Source organism: Podarcis tiliguerta, assembly GCF_965153285.1.
Source record: "Podarcis tiliguerta genome assembly, chromosome: 8".
NCBI lineage: Eukaryota > Metazoa > Chordata > Lepidosauria > Squamata > Lacertidae > Podarcis > Podarcis tiliguerta.
Genome location: NC_139541.1, coordinates 55,093,048 through 55,108,861, shown reverse-complemented (window position 1 = coordinate 55,108,861; position 15,814 = coordinate 55,093,048). Strand labels below are relative to the sequence as shown.

Genomic DNA, 15,814 nt, shown 5'->3' with positions numbered 1-15,814 from the left:
TCATGGACATACACTGCAAGGCTACCTCTGTAACATGAACAGGAACTGAAGTGATTTGGAAATGTCAGTATGGGGGGAATCAGTTCTGGAAGGCACCAGCAGGGAAAGGAAGTTAAGATCTGACTAGTTTCCATTTTATGTACTGTTGGGAAGCAACACGTGGCTCAGTAGAGTTTATGCCTTCTAATCCAGTCTTTGTGGCTCATTTGCAATCTTCTCAGCCTCACCTACTTCACGGGGTTGTAGTGAGGATGAAATGGGGGGGAGGATCATGTATTATGCCACCTTGAGCTTCTTGGAGGAAAGGTGGGATATATATTCAATACATACATAAATCATCATCGTCTTGCAAATACTAAAACCTCCTCCCGACCCCGTTGTGTGCACAAAGTACTCCACAGATGTCATCAACAAGGAATTCGCAACAGCCACAAAATGGTTGCTAGATCACATTCTGCCTCGTTGGTTGCAGTGTTGCAGGAATGCTCCTGGGCCAAATTTAAGGTTATAAATTCCTAAACAACTTGGGACCAGGCTCTCTGCAAGACCACCTTGCTTCCTCCCTACATGCCCATTCCCGGCAATCATCTAGGGAGACCTCCTGTGTGGTGCAAACCAGGTACATACTTGCCAGATGGAACTCATGGTCCATGGAAGTTTATCTGTTTTTACTCATCTTATTTTTATTCTTGTATACAGTATCCCTGTGGGGTTTCACATTTATTGCTAAAGTTAATGGTTTACTGAGCACACAAACACTGCTCCGGTTATGCCCTTCCCCACCAGCCAGTGGGGGCAACAAGTCACCATCCCACACTTTCCACCATTCTGTCTGAAATGGGGGACTGCAGTTTGTTTTGCTCCTAACAAGCCATGACACAAACCCACAAGGCTTGTTCCCAGAGGTGGTTTGTTTGAGCTAATTTGCAGTTTGGATGCAACATTACGCGAGGGATCTGTCGTTTGCTGCTCATGCCAGCAGTGATGCAGAAGCAACCTCTGTGTTCATGGGAATCACAGAATTGTAGAGTTGGAAGGGACCCGAGGGTCATCTAGTCCAACCCTCTGCAAAGCAGGAATCTCAACTAAAGCATCCATGACAGACGGCCGTACAACCTCTGCTTTAAAACTCCAATGAAGGAGAGTGCATAACCTTCTGTGGGAGTCTGTTCCACTGTCAAATGGCTCTTACTGTCGGAAAGTTCATCCTAATGTTTAGTCAGAATCTCCTTTCTTGTAACTTGAATCCATTGGTTTGTGTCCTACCCTCTGGAGCAGGAGAAAACAGACCTGCTCCGTCTTCCATGTGACAGCCCTTTAGATATTTGGTAGCTATATGATGGCTATCATTACTCCTCTCAGTCTCCTCTTTTCCAGGCTAAATATACCCAGCTCCATCCACCGTTCCTCATAAGGCTTGGTTTCCACAAACTGTGGTCCACCAAGGTTTTTGAACACAGCCATTGTGTGGAAAGGCCCATAGAGACCTCATGAAAGGTCTGCATATTACTAGCAGAAAGAGGGGGCAGGGAAGTGTGTGAAGGGGAAAGGGTTTTCCAACTGTGCCTCTAGAACAGTCTTCATCAACCAGGTGCCCTCCAGATATCCCAGACTACAACTCCCATCAGCCCCAGCCTGTAGTCCGCGATATCTGGAAGGCACCAGGTTGACAAAGACTGATCTAGTAATTACTCACAAATTAATAGATTCTGGCTTGCTACATATCTGGACGCTATTCAAAGAGGGCCCCCATGAATCTCCGGGAACAGGTTTCTCCCATTACCAAAGCAGCAATCCCGATTTAAAAGGCCTCCACATTCCTGATCCATGTCTCTGGACCTCCCATTTCAATGCTGTTCCTTCTCCCAGCCTCCCCCCTCACCTTGCCTTTAATTTTGTCTTTCCGCCCCAAAAGCTTGCAGTCTCTGTCACTGAGCTTAATTTGAGCCACAGCTCAACCTTAGAATAAACGTGAAGAAGAAATAATGAAGACAGCATCTCCGATCATGTGCAAAGTGCACAATGCATACCACAGCTTAATCTAAAAGATGCCACACACACACACACACACACACACACGGCTTAGAGGTCAGCTTTGCAAGAAGCTTCCACACAGCACTGATCCCCTGGTGTCTTTCTTTGAAGAAATTAAACCTTGCTCTTTCATTACATTTGTACGCTGCTTGGAACAAAAGAGGCTGCAACTCAGTACAAATAAGCAGCAACTGGCTCTCTGCAAAAACATAGCCTGTTCTCTCACCTACTGGCTTATCAGCCGAGGGTGATAAGAAATAAATAAAGAAAAAGCTATACAAGAGCACATTTTATTTCCACCCCTGCTCAAACCGGATCTCTGATTTGAAGCTATCAGATGAGCCTGCCTTTTGGGGAAGGGAAAAAGAAAGCTCTCAAGACTGGATTCATTTCCCCTCCATCTATTTCTTACAGCAGCCGCAGCTGCGCAATTTTTCATACAAGCTCAGCTGCACAAGGAGAATGACAGCACAGATGCAATTAGGCTGGGTCCGTGTTCCGGCCCAGAAGGAAAAGGGCGCCATTTGGATGGTCAGGGCCCAGCACATTGCCCAGCAGCTTCCTTCTAAAAGCAAAAATATATTTAGACCAGAGAGGAGGGGAGGAGAGGACACCTCCAGGACACAAAACAGTTTCCCAACTAAGAAGCACTCCAGAATGGAGAAAGCCCCATTTTGATAATGGATGGGATGTTACAACAGCTGCAGGGAGCCTGCAAACTCACCGTGGAGAATGGGGATAATTCATTTATTTGTTAGGGCAAGGCTGAAAACCCAGCTAAATTAACTTTCTCCAAAGAACTCCCCCTGCCCAATTTGTCCTCACAACTATCCTATGATGGAGGTTATGCCAGAAGAGTGTTCGCCAACCCCACACGCTCCATCTGTGTTGGACTACAACTCCCATTAGCCCCACTCAGCAAGGCTGCCATAGTTCAAAACAGCTGGAGGGCACCAGGTTGGTGAAGGATGCCCTTGAGCAACTGCTAGAGCTGCCTTCATCATTAGGCTGCCTATGGTTACTGGAAAACCCAGAGCCAGCAGCCAACTTGGCTTGCTCTGTATGCCTGCCCTTATTCTCTCCCACCTTCAGATAATTTTTCCAGCCCAGAACTCCAAACAACCTAGGCCCCATTAGATGTCCCAAGATGGCCCTAGAATGTTGCCCTAGAGCATTATGGGAAATATAAAGTGTGCTTGGGCCCAGCTGCCTCGTGCTGCTACTGCCTACCAGAAGCAACTTCAAACTCCCCTCCATAGCAGAGGGGACAGACCAAGAGGGACTTACCTCAGTGCCCCCTTAAACCTAGAACTAGCCTGCCTCACAGAAATATTTCTAGGCCTCTTCTACTGATGTTTGCTTTAAATTATTTTGGTTTTAACTTCTTTTAACTCTGTTTGTTCTTGGAACTGTATGGTTCCATATTTTTATATTGCTGTAAACCGCTGTGATATATATATATTTATGATAAGGCGGTATATAATTTTTTTAAATAAATAAATCAATTCCCTGAATATTTAAAAAACTAAAGTCAAGTCTCTAGCCCATTTACTTGCGTGAATATAAGGAAACAGAGGAGATATTCTAATCCGCACTGTTCTATGGTTAAGAAATCCATTTTCCAGTATTATAGTCAACGAGCGCAAAGCAGAGGGCACTCCTTCCAAATTCCTTATAAAATTTCATGTCAATGAATCAGGCTATCTGTCTATAGTTCCCAGCGATTCTGCCCCACCACCACCATGAAATTTCTGGCCAAGGGCTGCTCCTCCTCATCCATGCTAAGAGCGACCCTTTTGTAAACACAGGACTCTACGCCTTTGACACTCCTTTGTATTCACATGGTGGGCAGGGGAGGAAAAGGGAGGATTTCCCACAGAGTCTTTATTTCTTCTCAGTCTGACAGTTTCAACCTTCTAGCATTCCTAAGAATACACCAGAAGCTCTGAAAGGCCTTAGAAACATTCAAATCCCATTGGAATGGATGAGATAGAATGTATGACTGAGCTTAGATGCAGGAGTTACGTTTTTTCTCTCTTCATTTTTAAGCCGACCACCACTTTGGGCTTCTCCTTTTTCTTCCACTGGTTTCCATAGGCAGAAAAAAATTATAGCACGCCCCACCCTGGCTTCTGTGTGTGGGTGGACATTTTCTTGTGTGTGTGTGTGTGTGTGTGTGTGGTTTTTTTTAATTTTCTTGTCATATGGCTGTGGCTGACTTGATGCATTTTTAAACTGCTCTTAATGGCAGTGATACTTCCCTTCAGATGGAAAGGTTTCACTTAAGGGGACCTTGAAGTGGAAAGCTGTGTTTGTTTGTGGGCAGGGTGAGAAACCAGAATCCCTTATCTAACCGGGAGTGGAATCCACTTGATTCTCAAGCAGAGGGGCCAGAACAGAAGAGGCACTTATAACAAGGCAGACAGTTGGCTTTGCTTGGAAGGGACCCTGTTCATACCTTATTTATTTTACTGCATTTATATCACACCTTTTCCTCCAAGGAGCTCCAGGTGGTGTATATGGTTCCCTGCCTCCCCATTTAATCCCCACAACAACTCTGTGAGGTAGGCTAGGCTAAGAGGCAGTGACTGGCCCAAGGTCATCCAGCGAGCTTCCTGGCTGAGCAGGGATTTGAACCCTAGTCTCCCAGGTCCTAGTCCGACACTCTAACCATTACGCCACACTGGCTCTACCCTGCTGCCTCTGTTCCTTCCTGGTCGGTCTCCCCAACTGTCATCACAAATGAATGGAGTCGGAGGAAGAAGGGGCTGCCTTCGCTTCCTTCCACCGCCGAGAGACCAGTGTGGTGAACTGGCTGGTGTCAGACTGGGGAGGGTCCATGTTCAAATCCCCACCATGTGACTTAGCCTGACCAAGCTCCCAGGGTTCTTGTGGAAGAACAAACATTTTGGGGTGGGAAAGATCTGTGCGCACTGCCCTGAGCACACTTGGAGAAAGGGAAGGATAACCAGCTAACCATTATAACTAAATACATGCAGTGGATATAAAGGCATATTCTTTCCCTCTGTTCTGTTGAAGAGAGCCCCTGCTGGATCAGATTAAAGGCCCATTCAGACCAGCATCCTAGTGGCCACCTAGATGCCTATGGGAAGCCTACTATAAACAAGGCATGAGCACAACTGCAACATCCTCCCAGCAACTAGTCTTCAGAGGCACACTCTCTCTGATCCTGGATGTGGTACACAACTATCGCAACTAGTAACCATAGGCAGTCTGATGCTCCATTACAGTCATACCCCATGTTATGTTTGCTTCATGTTGCGTTTTTTCAGGTTGCGTCCTGCAGCAACCCGGAAGTACCAGAAAGGGTTACTTCTGGGATTCGCTGCTTGCGCATGCGCAGAAGAACAGTTTGGATTTGATATCCCGCTTTATTACTACCCGAAGGTGTCTCAAAGCATCTAACTTTCTCCTTTCCCTTCTTCCCCCACAACAAACACTCTGTGAGGTGAGTGAGGCTGAGAGACTTCAGAGAAGTGTGACTGGCTAAAGGTCACCCAGCAGCTGCATGTGGAGGAGCGGAGACGTGAACCCGGTTCCCCAGATTACGAGTCCACCGCTCTTAACCACTACACCACACTGGCGCTTCAGGTTGCGGGCTTTTCATGTTGCGAACGGGCCTCCGGAATGGATCCTGTTCACAACCAGAGGTACCACTGTATTTTGAATAATCCCTTCTAAACAGTCTAAGCTGACCAAATATTGTGAGAACAAACCTCACCATTTCCCTGTGTGCTGTGTGAAGAAGTATTTCCTTTTAACTGCTCAGATTTGCTTCCATTGGATGATAACCCAGAGTTCACCATCGTGAAAGAGGGAGAAAAGCTTGGAGCAGAAGGCTACCAATGGCTACTAGCCGCAAGGGCTAAGCTCTGCCTCCACAGCTGGAGGCACTAATGATTCTGAATACCAGTTGCTGGAAGGCACCAGGGAGGGGAGCCTCTTGTGCTCATGTTCTGCTTGTGGGTATCCCAAAAGCATCCGGCTGCCCACTGTGAGAACAGGATGCTGGACCGATCCAGAAGACTCTTCTTAGGTTCCTATGTTCTTAACATGTTCCCAACCACTTTTCCCACGCTATGTATCACTTTACAAAGTCCCCCATTTCCACACACCCCATTTCCTAATCTCAAAAGCCCCCAAACCAGCAACACTGAAAACTTTCATCAAAGGAGAATTGTCTCAGCCCCCTTGAACATTTTGGTTGTCATTCCCTAGATCTACAATGGAGGGACCAAAACTGAGAACAGTATTTCACGTATGGCCACAGCATAGATAAGGGCACCTTTCCCCTGAGAGTTTGCCCTTTTGTAGCAGCTACACACCAGATTGTCATGCTCACTGAGTTTTTCACCAGGACCCCAAGATCCTGGATGTGTTGGCTGAGACTGAGGGAATTGTAGTCCAAAACATTTGAAGGGTACCAGGTGAATGAAGACTGCTCTAAAATCTCACCTGGGCAACCTTTCCCAGACCTGAGAGCCTTGTAACCAGAGATGCCAGGAAATGACATTCTAAGCTGCTGTCTAGTGATTGGTCGGCTCACCCAGAGAGCTGCAATCAGTCACAGCATCTTCAGGAAGGATGGAGGTGTGGCTTCTCTTGCCATAATGGCTGATCAACTTGAAGTCACACCCAAAGCTGACCACCCATTTCAGCACTGTGTGCAGAAGACCCATGCATGTACACACAGGAAGTCCACACGTAGGGTTCAAGGGCAGCCCACCTTGTCTGATTTAAAAGCGGCACAACAGATCCTCAGGAGAAGATGCTTCCTGCCCAAACCTGGGGCAGGGGGTGGGGGGATGACACCACCCCAGTATCCAGTCTCCTGCGCACAGCAGCAGGACAGTAAAAAGGGAGTGCTTCACACAAGAGACTTATTAGCTTGCTATCACAAAATGCCTCCTTAAAACACACCAACAGAAGAATAGCTGCAAATGTACAAGTCCACTGAGCCTGCCTGCCTGCCAGGGATTCTTGAGGGTCTCAGGCACAGATGAGTCTTCCTGCTGGCTGAGATCCTGTCAGGGCCTGAATCGAGACCCTTCCATGTGCATTCTGCCACTGAGCAAAGGCAGCCCCTCCCAAAGGCGTGGCTCTCCTTAGACAAATGCATACGTGGAATGGGTCCACAGAGCAGCAACTATGAGCCTTGACAGCTAAATGGAACTTCTGTGTTCAGAGGTGCTCTATTTCCGAATTTGAGATGCTGGGAGAGGCAAGAGTGGGTGGCTGCTGCCTTCACACTTTGTTAGTGTGCTCCTGGAGACATTCAACTGGCCACTGATGGAGGTAGGAGCTTGGGCTAGATGGGCCTTGGTCTGATCCAGCAGGGTTTTTCCGTTGTTCTTACAAGACTCAGCAACCTGAAATCGTTTTCCTTTCCCTGGCCTTGCACAGGGGTTGGCCTGCATTTTTCATTCCTGGTTGCTCGCGCTCCAAAACAATGAGGTACTCTGTGCACTGGAGGGGTCATTTACATGCAAAACAATATCCAGAAGTTTGTCTTTGGACGTGTGCATGCTTTACCTACAGGAGAAAGCTCACATCCTCTCTCCCATTCATAACCCAAGCTTAAAAATATATATTCAAAGAAGAAATACGGACTTGGAAATGCTGAGCATATCCAGGAGCAGGGATGTGTGGGGCTTTGCTTGCACAAAACAGGGGTCTGATTTATGAAGCCAAAGTCTTTCTGGTGACCATGATCAGTGAAGGACTCCTGGATCTTTCACAGGAGGGGGGGGCTAGGGGATCTTTTTTTGCAGGGGCAGCCTTTCAAGATTAGGGTGTGGAAGACAGGTTCTGCCAAGATCCACCCTCCTCCTTGTAACAGTTAGAAGGAGCAGCAAACCCTGCTCCTCCTTTATACCTGGCCTCCCTCAGGGTTTTGCCAGGGGAGGAGGGTTTCTTTCATCACATGTGGAGGGGGCCATCCTTTAGACAAGGCTCCCCCACACCCGGAGCCCCACCCTGGAAGAACGCGGCTTGAGCAATGTTTGTGTTGGAAGCTTTAGCAGAAGTGGGTCAGCTCCCTTTTGAGCAGAAATTTATTTTCAGCAAAGCAAAAGAGAATATCATGGAGAGACAGAAGGGGAGAGAGAGATGGTTCATTCATATTTTACTAACCCCTTCCAGCAGACTATCCCTGGAATTATAGTCTCAATAATCTGGACTTTAAAAAGGATAATCAAGGAAGACGTTCGTGATTCTGAATGGATGGAGCAATGAATTCCTAACATAGCAAGGATCCAAACTACTACTACTATTACAACCACCACTGCTGCTGCTGTTGTTATTGTTGTTTTCTGTCTGTAAGGATGCCACTCTCAGCTCTTTCCAGCTAATCTTAAGGAATTTTGGCCTTTCTGCTCTAGAACCCAGTGCTGGATGGATGGCACCACCTAGTGGGCAGACAACTCAGAACACAACACCTCTGCTGCTTCATAGAGAATTGAATCCACTTTCATGGAAATGCCTGCCTAATGATGGACAACACTCGTTCCATTTTCTATGTGCTGACAACTCCGACATTATGTAAATTGCACTTATCAGGAGGCTACCAGGTTCAGGAAGCCATCACCGCTTTATTCTAAGACTTTCTGGGGATCATAATGAAACTTAGTAGCCATTATTTTAAACTACTCTTCCTCAATCTGACACCTTCTAGAGGTTTAGGACTACAAATCCCATCATCCCCAGCCAGTTGATTGGAGCTAGATGAAGAAAACATATCTTACCAGTAGGGCCTTTTCAGGTGTGGCCTCCTCACTCTGGAATATTCTCCCCGGGGAAAGACACCTTTATTTCATAAACCTTTGGTTTATTCAGCTTAGGTTGATCAGTTTTTTACCTCTCTAGGTGCTGCAATTTTATCTGCTCTACAGCTGCCTTGTTCCATAGGCAAACCACCCCCAAGCTCTATTGTACAATTGTGATTTGTAATCTTCTCTCAGTAAGCTGTGCTGGAAGCCTGTCAGTCGGGATTGGTATTGAACAGGAAGAATTTCCTCCCTCCCTCTCCGCAAGGTCTTCTTTCTATAACTTCCCTCGCACTTCCATATTTGAATGAGGCACAACGAATCCTGAGAATCTCAGCTTTCATTTTTGTTAAAAGTTTCTAGATCTCTTGGTCACACAGCGAAAGTTGCAATAGGCAGCGTTAATAAATACAAGTCGGATGACTGGTCATATTTCTGAGACCCCGGGAACCCAAACACATCATTACATTTCTCCACCTTTATCCTTGATAGCACCCCATTAAGGATTTTGGGTGATGTTCCATTTGGTAACTGTCAAGGATCTGCTTCCCTCATCTCTACAGTACACACCACATTTAATGACAATCCAATACTCACCCAAAGAAGATGAGATACAGGAAGGAGGTTGAGGCACTGAAAAAGAAATAATTCAATCAAGAGAGTTTAACAGCAATTGGCAGCAAACTGCCCACTCAGTCCAAGACTCCAGATCGTGAGCCATACATTCCCCATCATCTCAGATACTAAACACTTTCCACTGGTCATGTGAATATGCCCAGCACTGGCCCCAGAGAGGAGCAGGCAGGAAAAATAAAAGATTATGGACAAGCAATACTCTTGCCTTTTGCGATACTCGTTCAGGTCGGTACGGGGTGTGTGCTTGGCTGCTCGCTAGAGGACATTCAATGAACTGGCAGTCCTTGATCATTTGGTCATCCTTACTGAGAGCATTCATAGCCCCCCAATCCCCTCAACCCATTTGAGGACCCTGTAGAAGGGTTGCGAGGGGGAGTGGAGAAAAGAAATGAGCGGAGAGAGGTGAGCAGAGGAAATGTGCAATGTGGTTCACCGCCACTCCCATTCCCTTTGCTCAAAATGGACACACACACACACTTCAAAAAACCCCAACACATAAGGAAAGACTGGTTGGAGCGGAGTCACGGTCTAGCTAATCTAGTGTTTTGTTGCAAGATCAGACAGATGTCTATGCACCCAGATCAGAGCATGGAGGCTACAGCTTTCTCCTGCAGGATCTAGGGAAACACTCCCCACCAAAGCCCAAAACTGTCCTGGGTCTGTTTCAATGCAACATTTGGCGTTCGCAGGAGGAGTTCCTGACGCAATCCCTTGAGCACATCCACAAAGGAAAATGTCATCCAAATTGCTTATTCACATCCTCTTAACTTTCCAATGGTTAAACCGACAAGCAGGATCCAGTAGGATTCCAGGGAAATTATGGGGGAAATTGCATAAATAACCCATCTCATCACCTCATTTGTGTATGTGTGTGTGTGTGTGCGCGCGCATATGTATATATATATATATAGAGAGAGAGAGAGAGAGAGAGAGAGAAAGCTTTTTTTCTGGGGGGACGCAGGGGTAAACATACCCCTAAGCATTTTGTGAATCTTTGTACTTTTGTCCATTTACTGTATTTCTTTTTCCCAACTTGAACGATAAAATGGTGATTTTCTTGACTCAAAATGAGTGTACGCCTAAACATTTTTTTAGAAAAAAGCACTGCACATATACTGTACACACACACGCACACAGATGACTTCTGGAGACCCACTCTTCCCACCAACTGCATGGATATGCTTCAAATTCTTCCCTTCGCTACCAAATGTTATTTTGACACCAGCCCTTTGGGTCCACAATCCAGAGTTGTTCAATACATTAGACAGAATGAGGTGACAGAATTTTGGTAAGCTCTTGGTGTAGAAAGCAAGCTCATCAAGCAGAAAGGGTTAGCATACCCATCTCCTTGATGTGCTGCTTTTCCCCAAGCAGGGAGGTACTTTAGTTTAGCTTTTTAGCATGGAGCATTTAAAAACACACTTTTTTTTTTTAAGGGTCATCTCCCAAGCAGCCTGGTAGCACATTTCAGAATTCTAGCACTGGAATGAACCACTTCCCTCTGCTTGATGTGTAAATCAAGTTGCAGTTATCAACATGGGCAGGTATTTTCAGTGGTTTCTGCTTTGCTCAAACCATCCAGAGCAGGTGGGCGGGGGGTGGACCTCCTTCTGATGCCTAAGTGTTAGCGCCAGTTTTTTAGGTGCCAGGCTAATTGAGCACCTGCGATTCTTTCAGCCTTCATCCAGGGCATTTAAAGTCATTACAGTCACCTTACTTTCTCCTTGATTTAATAAAAACTGCAATTGTGCATTGCTAGCATAAGCACCCTTAAGCTTAAGTACAAAAAACCCCAGCTAGATCCCTGCACCAAACAATCACTGCCATCTACAATGAAAAATTCCACAAAAAGAGCATTTCCCAAGAGAGGTCTGCAGATTACCAAGAAGAGCAGTTAACAATATCCATACATAGGTGGAGAGGGGCCTTTCAATCCTTAAGCATCTCCATCTCTACATCCATCCAGAAAAATGTCCCCCACCCGTAGCCAGCTATTGCGAAAAACCAAAACATCTAGAAAAATGGAACACACACGACTACTTTTCCCTCATAAAACATATACCCATAGATATTGGGATGAGAGAGAGAGAGAGACACTGAGACTTCTGGGAGCCTTAAACTATTTCCCCATCTACCACCATTCTGCACAGAATCCTAAACAATTGTGAGGGGAGCTTTGATGTTGCTTCAGTTTTAGAGAGCAGCTTATAAAACACAAGCACATCAACAACTGCTTTGCTACATCAGATCAATGTCTCATCCAGTACAGCATTCTGTTCTACCAGTAGCCAACCAGATGCCTGGTTCTGGGAAGCCCACAAGCAGGGCCTGAGCACAATAGGAACTCTCTCTACTTGTGATTCCAGGGAACAGCCATTGGGACTAGTAGCCACCAATAGCATTATCCTCCTCCTTATCGGATTTCCTTTTAAAGCCATCTAAGTTGGTAGACATCATGACATCTTGTGGCAGTGAGTTCCATAGTTCAACTATTTCCTGCTATTTCCTGCACGAAACTATTTCCCCTCCACTCACCGAATGATCCTGAGTTCTAGAATTGTGACAAAGGCGGGGGGCGGGGGAGCCTCCTCCTTGCCCCATTTTCTCCACATTATGCACCATCTTATATTCCTCTACAACTGCTTTCTCCAACCTGATACCCTCCAGATGCTCTGGACTGCAACTCCTATTAGTCCCGGGCAGCAAATTCAGGAAGGCGGCTCTATCACACCCCCCCTCATTCACTTTTTTCCTAACTGAAAATTTCCAAATGTTGTAACCTTTTCCTTGCTGGGAAGTAGCTCTTGCCTTGATCGCGGTCCCTTTCCAGCTCTCCAATATCCCCTTTGAGATCTGAAAACCAAAACTGCTCACAGTATTGCAACTGTGGCTGCACCATAGATTTGCAAAAGCTTATTATGATATTGTACTTTTAATTTTCGATTTCTTCCCCTAGCATGGAATTTGCCTTTTTCACAGCCAACACCTGCCTCTAGAGCATAAAAGTGATTGTTTGTTTCCCTATTCTTTGTTCCTGGCACCAGATCTTCACAGGTAGACTGCCTCTGGACATGGCGGGGGGTGTTCAAACTGTGGCTAAGAGTCAGCAACATGGGTCTGGAGGCATGTGATACAGGAAGCTGCTGAAGCCAAACAGGTGTGGGTCTGTTTAGCCCCCGGAGGGACTCCCCTTGGGAATCTTACACATGCCATTTTGAGGTCCACTGTGGAAGAAAGGTGAGATAGAAAGGTTTGGGGAAGTTTGTTTTAAAAGAAATATTGATTGAATCCTTTTTTTAAAAGGCCATCTGAGTTAAAGCCGTCAACACATCTTGTGCCAGTGAAAGCTATCAGTTAATCATACACTACAATTGGTAAGGCTTAGGTTAGAAACTGAACACTGTAAGCAAGGGGGCTTAGGTTAGAAACTGAACTAACTCCTTCCACTTTGGGGGGATGCTCAAGACAATGCTACACTGCAATATATCAAGGTCGCACTCGGATTCAGGAAAGGAGGGTTGGTGCTCCTGGGGGCTGGACTAGATGACCCTCAGGGTCCCTTCCAAATCTACAATTCTATGAAGAAATAAAAGGAGATGAGAGATAAAGGTATGTATAGCCCACTGGATGGAGAGGCTGGAGGAGCATCGTCTGGTGCTGGGTGCCTGGTGGATGCCTGCTGCGTAACACATCCCGATGGAGAAATCCCTGCCCTCTCCCTTCCCACGGGGCTGTAGGGCACTCCAAATGGGATGCCTTCACTCTGCCCCATTCCTGCTCCCCCGCCCCATATTTGCACGGGCAAATACTCAACGCGTGCCTCTAATCAACCTGGGGAGGGAACGATGAATTCCTCCCCGTTTTCCATATGCATTCTATCCAGCCCTTCTCCTCTTCAACACCCCCTCGCAAAAAAATTAAATAATGAAAAACCCACCTCCCATGAATTGCAACTGAGGAGCAACATATGAGTGCAACCGTGGGAGAGCCTAGCCCTTCTCCGCTCGGGGGAGTGGGGGCCCCCTCTTGCGCTTCCTACGGGATGGGGGACGCCCTTCTCCCAGTGCAATTCCCATCCTGTGCAGGGGGCAGCCCCCCTCCCCACCCCCGGCCGCAGTTGCAAGCAACTGTTACGAAGACCGCTGATCCGTGTTGGGAAGAAAGGCGTGTCAGGACAGAGCTCCTTCTCCCTTTTCCCACGAAGAGCGTTAGGATCCTAGATGGGGAGAATCCCCTCGCCAAAGGGCTTCCCTCGTTCGCTGCAAGGAGCCTGCATCGAAGGGAGGGGACCCGACGCGCCCGGCTCCTTTCGCCCCCACGTGCAACGCAACGCAATGCAACCCGCCGCCCGGTGCAATCTCTCCTAGACGGCCGCTCTCTGCCCCCGGCGGGGGCGGAATGGCAACTTCCTTCCCGGGCTCGTTTGGCTGCAACTTCGCCCGCCTCCCCGAGCGACCTACCTGGGCGACGAAGCGGGCACTGGCGGCTCCCTGGCTGGCTGGCTGGCTGGCTCCGGCTGAGGCGGCTCCTAAGCGAGCGGCGGCAACAGCAGCAGCAGCAGCGCCAGGCTTCTTCCTCCTCCTCCTCCTCCTCCCAGCTGCTCCATCCAGAGCAGCCGCGGCGCTGGCGACGAGGAGGCGCTGCCCGCCCGCTGCCGGGGCTTAGCGGGGCGGGGGGGGGGGGTCCTCGGGGCTCTAGCAAATGCAAACGTGGGAAAAGAGAAAGGGGAGGCCCCTCAGGCTCCACCCGTCGGGCTCCCCCCGGGCCCCACACCCGCAGAGCTCTGCCTGCCGAGCCACGCGCTGCTTGGCCCCCTCCTCTCGCCCACCCCCCGCCCGACTTCAAATGCAGCCGGGCCCCGCGCCGCCCACCCCCGAAGCAACCCTCCTCCCTCCCCTTTCTCGGGGCCAGGATGGTACAGTCCGCAAGAGGCGCCCAGCCTACAGGACTCTGCCGAGAATTACCCCCCCCCCCCGCAGCGGAGAGGGGAGCTTTGATTGACATGGGGTGGTTGATTGACGGGGGGGGAGCGATTTGCATGTTTCGATTTCCTCATTTGCAAAGGAGAGAAAATGGGGGAACGAAGAGGAAGGTGGTGGTTAACCCCCACACCCCGGGGAGAGAGAGAGGGGGGTGCGATGGGGGGGGAGCATCCATTGCAACATCCCTGGCAGCAAACGCACATCTGTTTTAGATCGGTTTCAGATCGCCACCCCAGGCACCCTTCCTTGGAAGTAGCTGGCCCCACCGTGGAGATATGCTGAAGTCTGGACAGAAAGTCCAAATGCCCCCACCCACCCCACGCCATGATGGGGCAAGTGCCTTTGGAAGCTTCTGTGACTTCCTTGAAGAGCAGCGACCTGGCCAGAGGGTAACAGGGGAGGCTTGGAAGACGCAGCTTTCCTGCCTTCTTGCAGACCATGAGGCAAGGGTAGTGTTAGGGCAGCCCTAGAGAAAATAGCCCTCTGTGTGTTGGATAGCAGGAGCTTAAAAACATGAGTGAGAAGCAGTCTCCTGTGCTCTGCAGCTTGTTGAAATCAGGGGTCTGCACTAGACCTGTTGGGAGGCTTCAAAGTGCTTGCACTGACTGTCACTTCTCTGCTTCAAATTTCCTGTGTTGGCTGTTGCTTCACTTTCCCTGATGTAACTTCTTGCTCTGCAGATGTGGATAGAAAACCAAACAAAGCCACCATAACCATCAAAGCAAGTGGTGGTGGGGGCAGTGGGAGGTTGAAGGGCATTGAATGGACTTTTGGGGCCTGTCAACCACAGCTGCTACTGAGCAAAAAAGGGGCACTCATTAGACACACCGAGCTTCTGTTTTGCATGCAAAAAGTTCCAGGTTCAATCCCCAGCGTCTCCATGTAGGTCTGGGAGAGACCTTGTCTGAAACCCTGGGAAACTGCTGCCAGTCAGTGTTGACAATACTGGACCAATGGTCTCATTCTGAATAAGGCAGCTTCCTGTGTTCCTAAAGCTCCAATGAAGATTGTACAACCCTCTGCATTACCCCTTTTCCAGGACCAACTCCAGAGAGAAGCAGGGCTGAGCATTAGTTGGGACCCTGAGACCAGCAAAGGGCCACTCATGTCAGGTGACCACTTTCATTTCTATGTGCATTAAAAAAAACCAAAAACCACTTAGAAACTTTAATGCATTCATTCCTGAAGAAGTGGTTTTGATAATCTATGGATTTGTTAGTTCCAAGGCTCACCAAAACTACTTGCATCTAGCAGGCTTTGAACACCCCCCGAAATGGGGAGCATCTAATGGGGGGGACACATGAAAGAAAAACCTGTCTGAGATTAGGCTGAAGAGTATTGCACTTTTGATGATATGAGCTAATGGGTGCCTATGGT

At 48.1% G+C, this 15,814-nt stretch overlaps 1 protein-coding gene across 1 annotated transcript in view; it reads right to left on the bottom strand.

Annotated features, from left to right (window-relative positions):
• Positions 1-14,430, bottom strand: part of HPCA (hippocalcin) — a 28,252-nt gene extending 13,822 nt beyond the window's left edge. The window contains exons 1-2 of the mRNA XM_083454617.1: positions 13,916-14,430; positions 9,417-9,452 (exon numbers count right to left, since the gene is read on the bottom strand). The gene's annotated coding sequence lies outside the window, so the exon portion shown is untranslated. The remainder of the gene's footprint in view (positions 1-9,416; positions 9,453-13,915) is intronic.
• Between the last annotated feature and the right edge of the window lie 1,384 nt (positions 14,431-15,814).